Source organism: Homalodisca vitripennis, chromosome 2, assembly GCF_021130785.1.
Source record: "Homalodisca vitripennis isolate AUS2020 chromosome 2, UT_GWSS_2.1, whole genome shotgun sequence".
NCBI lineage: Eukaryota > Metazoa > Arthropoda > Insecta > Hemiptera > Cicadellidae > Homalodisca > Homalodisca vitripennis.
In genome coordinates, this window is record NC_060208.1 from 32,375,312 (window position 1) to 32,394,294 (window position 18,983).

Below are 18,983 nucleotides of genomic sequence, written 5' to 3' on the forward strand. Positions count from 1 at the left end.
AGGTTTTTGCTTTGATAATTGAGAGCTGAAGAACTGATATATATGTATATATATATATATATATATATATATATATATATATTATACTTATATAAGGATATATAAGTATAATATCGTATAAGTTATATATCTAATACGGAGGTTATATTTTCATTTCCATATCTATTACCTATATTTGCGACCTGAAAAGTATTTCAGCAAAATAAAAATTATAAAAAATTGCTTTTAACACAACTACTGGTGAATATGTTTGACTCATAAGTAGAAAAGGTTAAAAATGTTTCGATAATGTCAGGTATTTTTGTGCAATAAGTAAATTACTTTAAAACTCTATAATATGCACAGCATTACAATACATTTGACATACTTAGTCTATTAAAATCGCTATGGTTACTATTATTTTTGCTTTGTCTCATTTAGCGTAGTCAAATCAATGTGTATATTAATTATTAATTACGTTCACGTAGAAGGTAACATATTATTTCAATTTTAAAATATTTAATGTAAGTTGTTCATTGTAACATATGTAGTTGTGGTTATCAGTTTAATTTATCTTATCCACCAAATATGATGATATAAATTTACCGTATGTGGTAAAATATCCTGAACATATTTCCTTCTTTGATAACTTAGTGAATAGGTTGTTTTCTGTTAGCAAAAATACATACACCGCGCACAAAAGCTTGACTCTCCGCCTTTTCTATTGTCAGCCCGAGTCAATACGTTATTGCCCCGGGTTTCTTTTGCAGATGTTGCATTGAAATGCCTCTTCCATACAACATTTTATTGCTTCGTTTTTGCAAACTATTTTTAAAAAAAGCACAATAATTACTATGCTACGGTTACATAAAGAAATATTTATATTTTATATGAATATCTAACCGTTATACAGGTTATTTCTGTACCTCTTCATAAGTTTTAAGAGCATATTAAGAGTTAAGAAAAGGAGAAGTTTAAAATAAAAATACACTTTTTATATTACATGATATACATTATAAAACATGATAAGCAAGTGTCATTGAAGTGCAGATACACGTATTTTGAAAATAAATTGTAAGAGTCAAAATGCAAATACCAAAAATACCTTTATTAAAATGTTCCAAACAGGGCCTTATCGAATACTTATCGCTGTCCTTTTCCGAAAATTTTTCAAAAACCTGCTGTAATTGACATTTAATATATTCGTAATAAAATCTATTTCTTGTAAATTGAAATATAATTGCTATACAGAGCAGTTTTGAAGCTACTCAAAACTGTTAAGAAAGTATTATAAGTAAGGGAAGGAAAAGTGTCACATAAAAGTAATCCACTTATTTACACGATGTTATAACATAAAATTCCAAATATAAAACACCATAATAAGTGCAGCTACAAGAATTTTAAAATAAGCTCCTAAGCACAAAATATAAATACACTCACTGCCATTAAGAACAGGGCCCTATTAAAATCGTGACGTTATTCGACGGTCAGTCCGTCTATGCGGAGTTCTGGACTCAAGAGTTGTACTCTTGACAGAAAGTTCCTGGAAACGAAAAGCTTGGTAGATGGGTTACTCTTGGTTCATGGAAGATCAATATTAATATATGGTTAAAAGGTCAATGGACAGTTCATCGTATATCCGTCTGACCGTCTTCCTGATAACTCTAAACAGATCCTAGGGACTTGAAACTTAGTGCTTTTCTCAAAGCTTGTATACATTTTCTCCCCGTAATTTCCTTGTACTGTAATGAAGAATCTTATTATTTTTATATTCCTAGAGACGATAGATCTGATAACTATATTTTGTTTTTGGTGAGTTTGTGTTTAGTATTTTGAGTACAACTTCGAGATCAAGTTCCTGTTCTACTTAGAGTACTTTCAGTATTCATTTTTTACATTTCTATTATTATAATGTTTGTTTTAGCGACTATAACTTCAATGTCGAGTTCAGATGCTGACACCACGGTGTGTGAGTCGACATCAACGTAAAGAGAAGTAATTTTAAATATTTATTAAACGATTAACTTAGTAGGCAAAATTTCATAGAAACCATTAGGCCCACCCCTAAGATATCATTATAGTTCAGTATTATTCTATTTGGCAGCAACTTGGCGAGGTCTCATTATATTGTAACACCTAGATGTAAAACTAGGTGTAACCTTAAGAGTACCATTAGGTGTAACACCTGATGCTTGTGAATTTTATTTGCCACAATTAAACTTTAACAATCGAGTATTTATTACTACGACCTCAGAGATCTCCAACACCATGTGTTTAGCTCATTTCGTACACATTCTGCTTGGTCCAGGTAAGACATTTAATGATGTTAGGGTCAAAAAGGGTAGTCCTTTCGTCTGTAGAGCAACTTTATCGTTTTATGTTAGCTCATTTGATATTCTATTTCATCTGTTTAACAATTATCTCATTAAAAATCAACAGAATTGTATCAAGAGCAATTTTAAAATATTGATGTAAGATCCCTGTCTAAATTGTTTGTGTGTACATTGATTATTTGTCAACTCTCCATTCAATTTATACAATTCACACGTGGTATCGATTGTATTGTAGCAATATAATTTTGTTTACCGAACAACACATTTATATTTTTTCCATATTTTTGCTATTATAAAAGGAGAAATATATTTATGATACAGCAATACTTAAATCCGCCTTATAACACTTATTAAGAACAGTTTTTCAATACTCTATTCTCAAACGTAGGAATCTATAAAATGTTGTCTCCTCTATGTCAATTTAGGGTTTATTTCATCCATAAAATGTGTGAAATTCCTTTAGATTGAATAAGAAAAAAATGCTTGAGACAAGTTATATAGGAAACACTGTAAATGTGATAGCTCCACGTCATATCCTACACAACATTTCATTCGCCATCACAATTATAAGATATTGTCTGGTTGACAGAGACGTGAAATTAGGGTCGGATAACCATATAAATATTATTTATGTGGTGACTTCCATTCTTTTTATCTATTTGTCTGAATCTGATATAACTATTATATATGTGTCTTAAAATCGATTGTAAAAGTAGCAATGGTATAACGTAATAATAAAATTTTAATTTCGTATTTTAAAATTTTCGATACCGTTCTTTTTTCTACCTCCACCTAGCGTATCTTATGATCGAGTTCTTTTTCAGGAAAATATCTTTATCGATTTCAATAAAAACCAGGTTAAGTGGTATCATACAGTGCAATATGACTCCCGGTTACGACACTGTTTTTAAGTGTATGAATCCGTCAGAACAATGAAAACGTGCAGATTCAAAGTTTTCAACTATTTTTGTTTATGGAGTTTTTTCCAAAAGTATGAGGAAATTATTGTTTACATTATAAATAGCCTGTTATACAGAAAAACACAGTATCTCAATTTCAAATATTTTTATCGGTAATTCGTTTAATTCTTATAATAATAATTTTTTTTATTTTTATGGCCTTGCTGAATAAAGATACTGAATCAGTAGATAACTGCGGAAACTGGAACTGGCTGAGATAGTGTTAAACTGCCGCTCATAAAGATGAATGTAGAAGCATTTTGTATACTTTTCTGTGGTTTTGGACTTGAGTTGATCCCATCATGGATCTAAATCACTATTTAGTGAGCAAAATGCCACCTTTATTACTGTGTGCTAATGTAAATTATTACGATTTGTAAGTTACTTCATTCATTTTTATGTCTAAACATTTCTCTTATTGTTTATGAGTAATGGTATAAAATATTTTTGTCTGAATTTGTAATTGCAACTTTCAAGGCCAAATAACTGGAATTGTTTTGTATAATTTGTTTGTGTAATTTTGAATGAGTCTTAAATATCCAGCAGATTTCAGGCGACCTGAGTAGAATCGTGCATTTCCTGGAAATAATAAGTTTTACAAATGTTGAGAAAGCTTCCAGTATACAGTTTTTATGTTATGTATTATCATATTTCACTTACTTTATAAACCTTATTTTAATTAATAGAGCCAGTTTAGATATTTTTTAACTTACATTTTGATTCTAATTGTATTAATTAAGTTAAAAAAAATGTCTCCAAAGTGTGTGTTGGTCATTGTTGTAGTTAACAATTCTTATGTTTTACACAATGACCTTTTCTATGCTCTCCCACTACTCGTATATTAGATGTATAAATATAAATACATTATTAATTCGCCCGAAATCAGTGTGTCATTGAGTGTTTAAATTATTATTGATTTATTGGATTGTATCTTTTCGGGGATATAGAGACTTGTCTCAAGGGTCTCAGAAGATCTTAGGGCCTGCGTCAAGGGACATCAGTGGTCCTGAACAGGCGCCTGGTTTAGTGCTTTGGGGATAGGAGATATTGTAGTCTGATGTATACTAAACATTCCATCCTCCTCGAACCCTAGAGAGAAGCCATATTCTACACAACAGAAGAAGTAAAAAACAAGCAATTAAATTAATTTATTTTCATTTAATTATTTTAGCAGCATAGTAAAATATTTTTTTTTTATTTTTCTCGTTTGGAACGGACTGACCCACCATTATTTTATTTCGTTGGATACGTTTTTTCACTTATGGGTAGTTTATTGTTAAAATTATATTTTAAAATATATTTATTTTTATAGTTACTTTTATATGCTTATTATTATTATTGTTACCTAAAACAACAAAATGTCGAATATCGAAATGTTGTCCTGTATAAAGTCAAAACATTTAAGTAAACATTCTTTCTACTTGAGATAGTTTTTGATTTGTGCTAAAGTAAATATCGTAATATAAAATCAATAATTTTAGTAACAAGTTTTGGTTTACCAACTATTATTGGCGGAAACCATAAAAACAGTTATTTTTCATGCACATAATATAAACGTTTCAATTTTTTTGTCCTCAGTAAAACCCGGTCTACGTCTGCTGTCACAACGTACCATTGGAGGAGGTATGGGTTTCACTGGCCTCCTATGCACTTTAATTTTCTATGGTAGAGTTTGATCATAATCCTTATAAATACTATATGCAGATTTCGACGAACGTCCTCACTTGGACGTCTTTCACGTTTCTTTGCGCAAATTCTGCAATTTCTATTTTGAACTCAACTAAGTCCATCATACTTGTTTCAGTATGCCGTCCTTTTCACAGTATCTCCTATTTATGAGCAATGCTAAGAGTACTGTTATGGCAACAAAGTGAAAGTAAAATCACAAATATTATTTATTTTATTTTATTTTAGTTCTCTAATTACCGATAATATACCCAATCAAATCGGACCCCACACATGAATTCATTTTATGTGGTTATTGCTCTTAAACATTTGACGTCAACTACCTGTTTTATTTTTCTCAATTGTAATGTCCATGTTAGCTTGTATAGAGAATCAGTGAGGAATACTAATTTTATAAATACGTAGGCGCATTTTCATTCAAATGGCTGATTTGAATCAACTGCAGTACATCAATCGGGCTTTGTCCTCCATCTGGAAGGTCAGTGACAGGGTTTATCTGTCTTATAACAAAATTAAAATTATGAATAAGTCCCTTTTGATAACTAAGTATAAAAACTTATAGCCCCATTTGTAAGGATTTTTGCATTGTATTGTTTGAGTGAATATACGGCTTTAAATGTTATGGTTTTCGTACTTAAATTGGCATCTCTCTGTATTTATCTTGTAATGGCCCACAAGAGGTCGTATTTTGAACAGAACGTCACTATTAGCATCATCTCATGGTTACATATTAAAGTTATCATAAAACTTTTGTTAGTTTTCAGATCCTCATATCTTCTTATCGGCTACTTCATTAATGCGAGTATTTAGAGTCCAGTACGTTCTGCTTCTGGGCAAATTGTAAATACTCTTGCAGGGAAACGTTTTTATAAACTGCCCTAATTCATGTAAACTAGTATTTTGACATTTTTAACATTATGTTGAAACACTGTAAATTTTGCTCAGCATAGCAATATCACTAATAATTTTACTATAACAAAACCTTGAATTAATACATTTTACTGCTTAGTTGGTTCCAAACCAGAATGTTGTTCCATTCTAGGATTGGAGTTTAGCTCGGACATTTTGGTATACTATGTAACACAGGTACCTCCTTACGGGCTCCTTTTCAGCTCTTTCTCGTCCTCTTCCATTGAATAATTCTCAGACGCATACTCTACCTTAGTGTACCTAAAGAAAACATATGTATTAATCGTTTCAGTACTAATGACTTTGAATTACAATGCACACATATATACCGAGAGATTACAGCGGCTACGCCTTCAACCTACGTCCCGGACATAGTCTGGATCATCATCTCCATCATCTGCCAGGCTGTGTACTCATTCTGCTGGCATTATAACAACCAGATCTGGAAATATCCGTTTCAGCAGTTTCACCTGAGGAATGAATGCATAGTATTAATTTCACAATTTAATATTATTTTTATAATTACTTCAGTTATTGAGAATTTAAAGATTTATTCCTTTATTTCTAGGTGTGCCACAATTAGCACAAACCCCTCTTGGTGGTTTTAAACTTTGGTATCCGGCATGTGGTACAAAGACATTTTATTATTATTATTCAATAATACGGTGGAATTTGGTAATATGATGATTTGGTCATTAGTTAGTTTATAAGAAAAAACATTTAGATATGAATTTGTAAGATATGAAATATAAGACCTACTTTGAAACACGAAAACCTATGTTAAGAAGACATTGAGGTTATATCAGTAATTTTACAGGAAAGATTCGCCACCGGAGTGGTCTGAGTGCTCCAGTCTCATGGTTCCATACATGGAGCATTGGGATTGAATTAATGAAATAGTATTATTCTCTTATTTCCGTTAAAAAATACAGTTTTGAACCAAAAATGGCATCCTGGTCGCTGAGAGGTTAATATTCAAAGTTTATAAACAAGAATGAAGTAAATCAGAGGTATCTTTTGCGGTGTAAAGTACAGGTCTGGCTGCCGCCCAAGAAACTCGCAGAAGCACACCTTCAAGAAACTCTAAATCATACCTGCTATGTGGAAAGCAGCACTTAATAAATAATTCTCTATTGTTTGTTAAATCAACTGGGTTTTTTATGATATTGTGTTTTAAAACATTTTCAGGTAAACCATTGTTATAACTTAGCTATTTTAATAATAAATAACTTAAAAACGGTATGTTTATGAAGAATATACGATTTTTAGTTAGAGATTTAATAAAGCTTCCATCGTAAAATCAACCTCATACACAATTTCGGCCAATATTTGTTTTTAATAATCCACATAATTCAAAACTTTCTTCCAGTCACTGCACTCCCATAAACGCCTGAAATGAGTTCTTTAAAAAGTCATATTAAGGAAACTGTAACAAATACTTTTTCTCTTTTAGAAACTAGAATGGATCTTAAAGCTTATACATCTACAGCAATTAAAGTAAAACAAGTGATTTCCCCGATATCAAGTGCTGGATTCACGTTGTAACATATTACAATTATATTATAGGGAAGTTATACGCTAAAAGAAAGGTTAGTTTGTGTTTGGCGTTAATTATTTTAATCATAATATTTTTCATTCCGATCACGATATTTAATTTCGAATTTAAATCTACACGCAGAACATAATTCAAAAGGCTGTACAGAGTTGGGAGAAGAGTCTCAATTTCAGGTTTAGGATTAACCAATTGTGCGATTATTGTAGGACAGAAGAACTGCATACGTTAATTTAGCTTTTCCCTGCTGTAGTAGTTGTGTATTTTGTGCATTACCAGTTATATACAGTAACAGTGTAATGTCCGTACACTATTATGACACAATTATTGGTTAATCTACCATTCGGATACATAGTGAGTTGTAGCTATAAATTTAGAAAGACATTTTTTCAGAGAGGAAAAATGAATAAAGATATGTAATAAATATAGTAAATTAAAAATAGGCTATGATTTTGGGTTCGTATTCAGTAACTGAAAATATGAGTCTATACTTTTTTATATTAGATTTAAATATTTATTCCTTAAAACTAAAATATATGGTAACCTAAAATCTATTTTCTGATGGTTTGTTCAAAATGAATTTGACTTATTGTGTCATTCCAATCAGAGTTTATATACATGTTCATGCTCAAAATTAGACATATTTTATTCAGTTAGGTATTTAGGCTGGTATATTATTTAAAATTTGAAATGAAAAGAACATGTACAAAAAATCATCCTACACATACACCATAAATCGCATGCCAACAGATTGTTTATAAACTATTTGTTATTCTAACGTATGTTTTGCTGTGAGTGAAACAGAACTAACTCAATCTTTTTTATGTGTTGTTTACAGAAAATATTCGTATTTGAAATTGTACATTAAGTTGTGAGGTGACAGGTTTCACTAATGAACTATTGTTTTTTTTCCATCTGACGTAGTTTTATGCTTGTTTTATACTAATACAGTGTATAACGGTTATGTAACAGTACACTAATAATTAAAAAATCTATACCGACTATACCAGTACGAGACAGAGAGATTCAGTGATCTCCGTGGTTGTGAGATGCCAAGCGATACTGAACACGCTATTGTCGAATTTTCCTTCAGCCGTTGATGAGTACCTTTTATGGCATTAAGACATTAGAAACAACTGTTATTTATAGGTGTACTATTTAAAGCACTTAGGGAATAAAATTGAATAGGACATATATTTTGTGAAGCGCGCCTACGTCAGATAGACAAGTGCGGATTCAAGAAGCGGAGAAAAAGGTTCTTGATGTGGAAAAAAGCAAGAGAAAAACATAAGAGACAAGAGAAAAGGAAAAGAGATGATAAATGAAAGCACACAGACTATGAAGCTGGGATGTTTTAGTATGTAAGTAAGCATTTTTTGTAAATACAGTGAATGGTTGATCTTTTATTGCGTTTTCTGAAAATAAGTATTTTAACTCACAAAAGCCCCGTTTTCTCGGAAACCATTAGAGATAGACACTTCAAATTCTTACAAAAGCTCACTATCACTATTTTACACCTATAGAGGCAGAATTATAATGTTTAATCAAATAAGTTACCCATGAAAAAATATTTTGTGAGTAAAAAACAGGGTTTTTTAAAACAATATTAAAAAAAAATTATATTTTGTTCCCCAAAGAGGTTACAGTTTTAATTCTGCCTCCACGTCTTCATACATACTCCCCAAGTAAGCTGTAAAAAATTTTAATGTTCTACCATTAATAGTTTCAGAGGTAATGGGCATAAAAACAGCAAAATTAACATGGGCGGTATAGAGTGTTTCCATATCCCCTTTAATAGAAAGTAGTAAAACACTTATATGCAAATTGAATAATCAAGCATGTTAAAGAATTTTATGTATCAATATTTAATTAGTAAAGAATTAATTTAATATTTAAAACAACAACCATGCTGAAAATGGCACCTGAAATATAAAAGTACTTTTAATGTTTGTATTTATTAATATACATATATTTTAAAGTAATGTAAAAAAATAGATTTTATAACTATAAAAAAACTAACCCGATAAGTTTTTATGCTCTTCACGTGTAATTGAAGCGTTGTTTATGTGTTCGAGAAACTTCAGCCTGCAAACTTTACCCACAATCAAATCTGTGGCGCAGGAAAATCGAATCATTCAGGTTAAATTATTTCCCGCCACACCGCCCTGTGGTTTTAGGATAAAAGTTAGCTATGTAGGCATATAAAAAATATAAATAGTACCGTTAATGTATGTTCATACAGTATGTAAATTATCGAAAAGAGTGAAGCAAACGCACGAGACCAAATAAAATTATAGTTTTTTTATTTTAAACCAAATTAAATGCTCCTTAAATAATAGTATCAAAATCAGCACTTGCTCTCCAACTGAAACTATATTTTATGTATCTATATAATTTTATATATCTGTACAAAACTAGAGTTTATTTATACATGAAGTTTCTTTCTAATGCCACAAAATTGATTTAAAATGTTGAACTCATTTTGGTGTTCAACACAGGTGCTTTTACAAGAAATTTTTTGTAACTCTTTTAAATAAGCCTTTGTTGTATGCACGAGACAATGTACCTTGTGAATATAAATTCACCCAAGTATGTACTGGGAATTGAAACCTGAAGTATGAGCTTCGATTACTTTACGGGCGTGAAAGAATCACACGGAAAGAAACCCATTTTACAAATAAATTGATACAAAAATGTATAATGTTGTAGAATGAAGTACGGTTAATTTAGACACAATTTCCATATAAAACTGGATAAAAGCGTCCTATCTTTAACACGTCACTGCCAACGTGTGATTACCTGAGCTGTTCTCAAAGGCGACTCTGGAGGCTCTCGAGTGCTCTTCAACTTTAATCTCTCCCGCTAACGTTTACCTTCTGATCACAGAGATGCCGTCATTCCATACCTAAACTTCTAAAGCTAGCATTTCAGCAATCTAAAATAAATATTTCATGAATATACGGCAGTATTATGTAAAAACATAAAAGGAGTTAAGGTTTTGAAAACTAAATTACTTATATATTTTTAGATTTTTCCCACAGTTATACAGACTGTAACCATTTAACTGCTTATAAAATGCGTCCATAAATTATAGAAAGTAAAAATTATCGTGATACTCGAAGACAAAGATGTGTAAAAAATTAGTAGAATAAACATGTAGAGTGGAGTATGGAATATAAGTATAACAGAGAACATATTGTCTGGTACAGGCCTAAGAAAACCAAAATAATGTAAAAGTTGTAGTTATCACATACTGTTATTTCCTATCCATATAATGTAATAAAATAAAAAAATACAGATTTCTTCATCAGATCATCCCTAATTTTAAAATCCAATATTTATATATCCGAAGATATTGATAGAAAGTGAAGAGTTAGTACTGGAGTGGGTTACTGCATTTCTACACATAATTACTTTTTAACCCTTAGAGCGCTGAATACAGATTCCTATATTTTCCCCTAGCGTGCTATTAAGCGTTTGAAAATAAATTTTTAATTTATTTAAAGTACTATTTGATTTAATATTTTTAAAGTTATTATAAGTTAAAAAACCATAGAAACAGATTTTTTTAATAACTTTTGTAATTTTTACAGATTAAAATGTATAACAAAAGAAAATGGATTTTAAAATTAATTTAAAATATTTTTGTGAATGAAACACTTCGAAGCACGTAAAAAGCAAGTAAAAATTGCTGAATTAATTTAACTGTAAGAAAAGTTAAAACACGAAAACTCAACACAGGAACAAGCTTACGCGCAGGTCTCATGGTCCGCCCTCACCACGGGTAAAATCCCGTAAGACGCGCCAGTCTGCAGGTCAGAATGGCGTTCAGTTGCTATGACAAGCAGTTTCGGATCGGTAACGGGTAGCCAAGAACAATAAATCGAGTGCAGTTGTGTTTTCTCAGGTTCGGACAACATTCTACCTCATTCTATTGGCAGTTTTACGAACTATAGGTCACGAAAAAAAATAAAAACATCGATTGCGAGATTTACCGTAATACGCGTCGAGCGTCGTTTTTACCGTGCGAAATTTCCCGTAATTCGCGTGGTAAGGGTTAAAAATCAGAATTAATTATAAAATTAAAAAATACCTCTATTAAATGCTTATTTAGTGTTTATAAAGGGAAAAGTTCCTGTTTAAATATAACAATTTTGATTTTACTACCAAATGTAATTTTTCAAAATTAATACAATTTTCGATTAGATAAAATAACTAAGTTATAAAGAGTTGCATCATATCTTCTATGTGAAAAAGAAAACAGTCTTTCCAGGTGTTTGTTAGTTTCAGTTAAAGCCAATTTAAACATTTTTCTAGTCTTTAGAAGTTATTATTAGGATCATATGCTACCTGTATTAGACAAAAAAAACCCTCAATCTCCCAATCATTCAATCTTTTATCAGAAATTCTTAAAATTTCCGATATCTTAGAAATTTTGTAATCGATACACGTGAGTACAATGACTTATAGAGAAAATCTAAATAATTAATTTTCATTATTAGCAAACATTAATTTAATTGAAATTAAATTAAAAAGTCTATATATACAGGGGTGTCAATTAAGTCTGGAACCTCTTTTTTAATTTTTGAACCCTAATAGAAAGAAATACCAAAGTTCACACGTTCTTACTGGTGATAGTAACGCACACATCTGCCCAATTACCGACCGGATAATCGCCTTGGGGGACGGTCCACAAGGAGTCAGACAAAATTATTAAATAGAAGCATAGGTCAAGTTTTGTTTGGTATCAAATTAAAGGTCATACTTAGCAAAGTACAATGCCACAAACCGGACTTAAAAAGGTGGATTCATTCAGTAGTTATAGCTATTTGAATTTTAAAACAATTGAACAATGTAAATATTAAGTATTACAAGTAAACACCAATTTTTAAGTACCTGTGATCAAAGTAAGTGTTCAAAATGTTCCCCTCCCATCATCTGACAATGTAGTAATCGAAGCCAGGAATCAATAATTATTACCAATAACACAACTACTGTTAGGATGTGAAAGTGGCAGATTGAGTCATACACAGCATCCACAGAAACTTAACGTTTGGGCAGGTATTATAGGAAATCAAATTATGGGCCCATTATTTTATCAATGGTAATTTAAAATGGTGACTCGTATCTAGCAATGCTCCAAAATGAGATAATTCCTGCACTACACTACAAGCTGCTCTTGGTTGACAATTTCAAAGAATTTATTTCCAACAAGATGGCGCGCCACCACACTTTGCTCTCCTTGTGTAGAGAATACTTGGATACAATATTCCTTCACAGATGGATTGGAAGACGTGGTGCAGTAGAGTGGCCTGCTCGTTCCCCTGATTTATCTCCGCTGGATTTTTTTTTCTTTGGGGATACCTCAAAGATAAAGTTTATTGTACTAAGCCTCAAGATTTTGGCGCACCTAAGAAATCTCATAGTCCAAGAAGCTCAAGATATTCCTCGTGACTACCTTCAAAATGCAGTGGATGGCTTTTACAAACCGCCTAGGACATTGCCAGACGATGGTAGGGGAACATTTTGAACACTTACTTTGATCACAGGTACTTAAAAATTGGAGTTTTACTTGTAATACTTAATATTTACATTGATCAATTGTTTTAAAATTCAAATAGCTATAACTACTGAATGAATCCACCTTTTTAAATCCGGTTTGTGGCATTGTACTCTGCTAAGTAAGACCTTTAATTTGATACCAAACTTGACCTATGCTGCTATTTAAGAGTTTTGTCTGACTCCTTGTGGACCGTCCCCCCAAAGGGATTATCTGGTCGGTAATTGGGCAGATATGTGCGTTACTATCACCAGTAAGCACGTGTGAACTTTGGTAATTTTTTTATATTGTGGTTTTAAAATTAAAAAGAGGTTCCAGACTTAATTGACACCCTGTATATATATAGCATTCCAGCAGTCTCTTATATGGTAAATATTAAAGGGGAGTTTTGAAAAAAAAAACTGTAATGAATTATTTATCAAAGGCGTAATTTATTAATTATTTTTTATTTTAAAATATAATCAATTATCAAAAACTTATTTTAAAGTCAATAAAATAGTTTTCCTGAATAAAACACTAACCTTATTATTTCCTGTGCTCTTCGCGTGCATAAAAAATACCGTTGTTTGTGTGAGTGACTAACTTCAGGATGTAAACTTACCGCCAATCAAATCAGCAGGCAAATCGAATGATACGGGTCCGAATTATTACACTCCGTGCCGCGCCGTGGTATCGGAATCAAATTAGCACTTTGCTATGTGCTGATATTTAAATATATATATATATATATTTATATATATATATATATATATATATATATAAATATATATATATGTGCGTTTGTTACTTACTCGTCACACTGATTGGAGCATATTTTAACACATCAGTAAAAAATATGTATTATAAAATAAAAACCGTAAATAGTAACATGATTTTCATACAAAACTGGATAAAAGCGTCCTATCTTTAACACGTCACTGTCAACGCGTGATTACCTGAGCTTTCTCACAAAGCCGAGTCTAGAGGCTCTCGAGTGCTGTTCAACTTTAATCACTCCCGCTAACGTTTACGTACCGATCACAGAGAAGCAGTCATTCCATGTATGTAACTTCTAAAGCTAGCTTTGCAGCAATATTAAATAAATAGTTCATAAACATATACGGCGGTAATTTGTAAAAACACAACATGTAGTTCAGGATTGAAAAATTAAATAAGGTCTACGTTTTTAACATTCTTCTACTGTGTTCATTTATTTTCCATCGAAAATATACCAAATACATAAAAATGTACTGTAAAATCAAGGTGATAATCAAGATAAAGATACATTTCCAATTACTTTAAATAAAAAGGAATCCGGTATATGGGAAATAAAGAAAAAGAGAATGATTAGTACGGCACTCAGAATACCAAAACTACGCTAAAGCTCGAATATATACTGATATTAACTTTCTTATATATTCAATTACTTTAACCTAATTTTGAATTATTAACCTAATACAAGTACCTCATGCTGCCAAGAGAAAAATAAAACAATATTCTTACAGATCAACCTTTCATAGAGTTTAACGAGGATTTCAATATCAATAACATCTAATTTTTTTTATTCCCTTGTCAAATACCTACTCCCGATGATTACACCGATTCAATTTGCTTTGGAACAATTTGTAACAACAATAGGAGCATCAGAATTAAAGTTTACCGGTGTAAAAAGAGGGGATGTTTTTATTGTATTTAGCTATGTTTACACTTGTGCGATTTTGCGTGCGTTTGAGGCATGCTGCACAGCGCATGCGCTAGCGCACGTGACGCATGCGGAGAAGAGTGCTTGTTTTCCGGGAAAACAGTCTTCTTTCTGAATCGCGTGCTGCAAAGCAAGCAGTTCCATAATTTTTAGATATTCGTGCGTCAAACCGTGCTGCATAAATTTATTATTACAGTTGTTATTTGTTTAGTTTTGTTTATATATTACAGGATGTCTTCAGATAAACAAACTGTTGATTTTATAGAAGACTACAGACACTATAGTGTATTGGTGGGACATAAAGGAACAAGTGTTACACCAATAAAAACAAAACGCAATGACGCTTACCATGCACTAGGTGAGAAGTAAAAAATGAGTGAAAAAGGTGTTAAATCCAAAATTAAAAACCTTCGTTCATATTTTTCAAAAGAACAACAGAAAAATGTCGCAAAGAAAAAGTGGTTTCCAGTGCTGATGACGTATATCAAAGGTTCCTGGTTTGCCTACAAGCACTTGTTATTTCTCGAGACTCAATCACTCCAAGAACGACGAAGGACTCCTTAGAGGATACGATCACACCGAAGAAGTTGAAATTGGGGAAGACAATTGTTGAATTGTAATACTCAGCAACAGTATTTTCTGGACGTTGTATTTGGACATGTTTGCCATCCAAGGCCCCAATGCAATGTGGATAATTCCAAACTTCATTTCATTAAAATCATGGGAAACTAATTTCCATTCGTCCCTCGTTCGCAGGGAGCTGTAAAAGAAGATCTAAGTTAAATTTTCGAACGCTTCATAAAGGTGTAAACAAAAACTATGTATGTTTTTTCTTTCAGGATGAAGACCAACCACCAGAAAAAGAAGCACCTGAAACTCAAGATACAGCATCGTCTTCTTGTCGACAGCAAAAATTTCTCCCAAACACCACAGACCTGCAGATGAATTAAAAGAAAAATAGATGATGATGGGAAAAAAGAAGAGGCTGCCTTCGGATTTTTTGAAGTAGCAGCTGAATCATCTGAAAAGGATGACTGTTCTATATTTGGGGAGATGATAGCAACCCAGCTAAGGAAGTTGACTCCGCGTAACCAGGCAATTGCCAGAAATAGAATACAAAATTTGATTTTCGATTTTGAAATGCAGGAAATGAATAATTCTTTTACAAAATAACACAGTAGCTCCTCGGCCCCTCTTCAGATTCTTCTTATGGTACCCACTACGAACCTACCATTAGTTTCCTAACTACAAATTTCCACAGAGAAATCCCAGCATCCAAGTAATGTGCTTGGGGAAGTACAGCAGTTTTTGTGTTTTTAAACCTTGATAATAACTGAGAAAATAAGTGTTATAGTAGGGTAATAATGTATTTAAATAAAACACTTACCTTGAAAAAATCTTGGGAGTGCTTCAATTATTGCCTTTAAGACCCCTGGCATCATCGACGAAATCAATGGCTTAGATACTTTGAACAGGTACATCACAGATGCAAATGAGTCACCTGTTGCTAAATATCTCAGACATATCGCCAGTCTGATCTCAGGAGGAACAGCTTCTCTGAAGGTAGTATTTTTCATCTCTATTTTTGCTCTGACTAATTCTAAAAGGTTATAAAAGTTTTCTCTACTCATTCTGGTAAAATTTTTGAATAGAAAACTTTCATTCAGTTCCAAATTGTTCAAAATAACATTATTACTCCTTTTAAAATAATCACACATCCACATAGACCTAACTTTCCTTTTACGTTTACGCACTTTTGACAATAATAAACACGCTACACTAATACCAGCTAACACAGCGTCACTGTCCATTTAAACACTAAATAATTATTAAAGACACTGCGTCAAGCATACAAATAACACTAAAATGTAAACAGCAAATGAAGCATGCGTCAAAAGAATGCTTGGAAAAGCATGCGCTTGACGCAAGACGAAACAAAAATTGAAAAGAAAGTTGAATCGAAAATCTCACAAGTGTAAACATAGCTAGGATGATTAAAATCTCACATGCATTTCATACACAACATAGAAATCATATTTTTGTAGAATGAAAAATTCAAGTTGTCTTAAGGAAAAAACTGGGAGTTAGAAAAAAGTTTTGTATTAGATATTTTGCACTGTTAAAGTTAACAGTGTTTAAAATTAAATTATTTAAAATTATATTAAATTAATTATAAATATAAATTATATTTAAATTAAATTAAATTAATTATAAATATAAATTATATTTAAATTAAATTAAATTAATTTTAAATTGTTAAAATCAACATTTTGTTTCAGGTAAATGGGATATTTATGCATTGCCTAGCTAAAAAAATGGTAACATTAATTTCTGATCGAAATTTATCCATTTAAGCAGAGTCAGTCTGTGATGATCATACAAACGCCATTGAGGTACTTTCTACACAACTCTATCAAGATTCCATGTCCAATCTAATACATTCTGGCGTAAACCGTAGCAACAATTACATCATCATTGGTTGAAAACCGTAATAATACCAGCTGTTTCTTTACACTGATTATTATTCTTTTATAGACTTCCATAAAACCGACTCAATCTGGAGTTTGAAGAAAATATTCTTTCTAATATTACAGCACCTTCATAACCCCCCCCCCAAACCAACATTCTTTAAAGGGTACATAAGATGCCAAGAACTGTATTAACATCAGATATACTATAGACTGTGTGTTGCATCGTCAACCATTCAGTATTAGAAGATCATAAATCAAAATTTTAAATGGAAGAGATACAAAAAAAACTTGAACGTGATAAAAAAAATAGAAGAAAAATGTTAACAACATTTTATAGACCAGTTTACAGCTATTGCCAAAAGTATAGAAAACCAAAATGAAGATGCTGCGATAATTGGAATAAGTAGTAAATATAAAACCAACTAGAGAAAATAAGGAGATCAAGGATAACAATTGTTAACTGGATGTTTTGAGAGTAGTTTATCCTCTCTCAATATATCTGAGTGAGTAAAAACATTTAAATTGGCTTATTTAAGCCATATTAATTTATAAGTATTATTCTAGCATTTCGATATTGAAGTAGAGAACGTTAAAGCTCGTGGTGGTCATTATGAAAGATTTCGGGATGTAACTAAACATGATGAAAAGGCGTGTCTTTCTTTTTAAGAATTTAAATGCTGATTGGAATTGTACCCACCGCTAACAGATCTATTAAACAGTTGAAACATTCTAGACCGATGATAAAAGATTCCATGGTAAAAACTTTTAAAAATCAAAGGGATTCTCGATTAATACATAGTCCTACAGATGTTCTGATCAACAATCGTTTACCACAAGAAGTATTTTCTGTTTCCATATGTTAAGTGAACAGCGGACAGAAAAGTGAATGTTCGATTTTCAGGATTTCGAGTTATTATATTCGATAGCAAAAATAATCATGAGAATATTCGAAACGTTTCTGAAGCTATCTGCAATATTCAAGGAGAAGACTCATCAGATGAAAGTAGAGATGAACTACAAAAAGTCAAAAATAAACAAACAACTAATAACAATTAATATAACCTGAATCTCAGTTAGTAAAACAACTATAAGTATAGTATATATTTTGGATGATTTTCTTGTTGGGGACCATATTTAGTGTCATGAAATACGTCTACTTGACATTTTTCTTGCATCATTATAATGACTTAGTGGAATTTAATAAACGACAAACAATTATTAATGACGGTATAATTTTGTATGCAGCATCATATGCAGGCTGGAGTTTTGCGTTTAAATATCGTAACTGAATTTTACCATAGAACTAAGTTTTTTGGCCAACGAGGAATATGTTCATCTGCATCTAAATAATCAAATTTTTAAAAGTAAATTAAAGACAATATGGATGTATATATATATATTTTTTTAATGACATTTCTATGTATAATTGTACATATAATTTATCCTAAATCATCAATGTTTTAAGGCCAGTAGTAATTTTAGTAGTAATAAATGTAATTCAATGATTTATCCAAACAGTTAATAATCATTTGTTACAAAATACATATAGAACCACCCGAATATTTTGTGATTTTATGCTACAGTTAATTCCAAAATTTTATTTTTATTTATTTTTTAATTTTTTTAGATTATATGTAAAATAAAGTATTAATATATATTGAAGGTATTTTTAAAGAGAATGCAACCTTCCTGGATTGTCTTCAAGTTGCTATAGATGAAGCAGAATTTATAAAGTAAATTGAAAGTTGTTATAGATAAAGCAGAATTTATGAAGTGAATATTTAAACCGAAATGTGTTCTCAACGCAAAAGGACGGCCCTCAATCTTCTATATATTGTTATCTACCATCAATG

At 31.3% G+C, this 18,983-nt stretch overlaps 1 pseudogene; it reads left to right on the forward strand.

Moving 5' to 3' along the window:
- The first annotated feature begins 15,031 nt into the window (after positions 1 to 15,031).
- Positions 15,032 to 15,832, forward strand: LOC124355575 (annotated as a pseudogene).
- Positions 15,833 to 18,983: the final 3,151 nt, after the last annotated feature.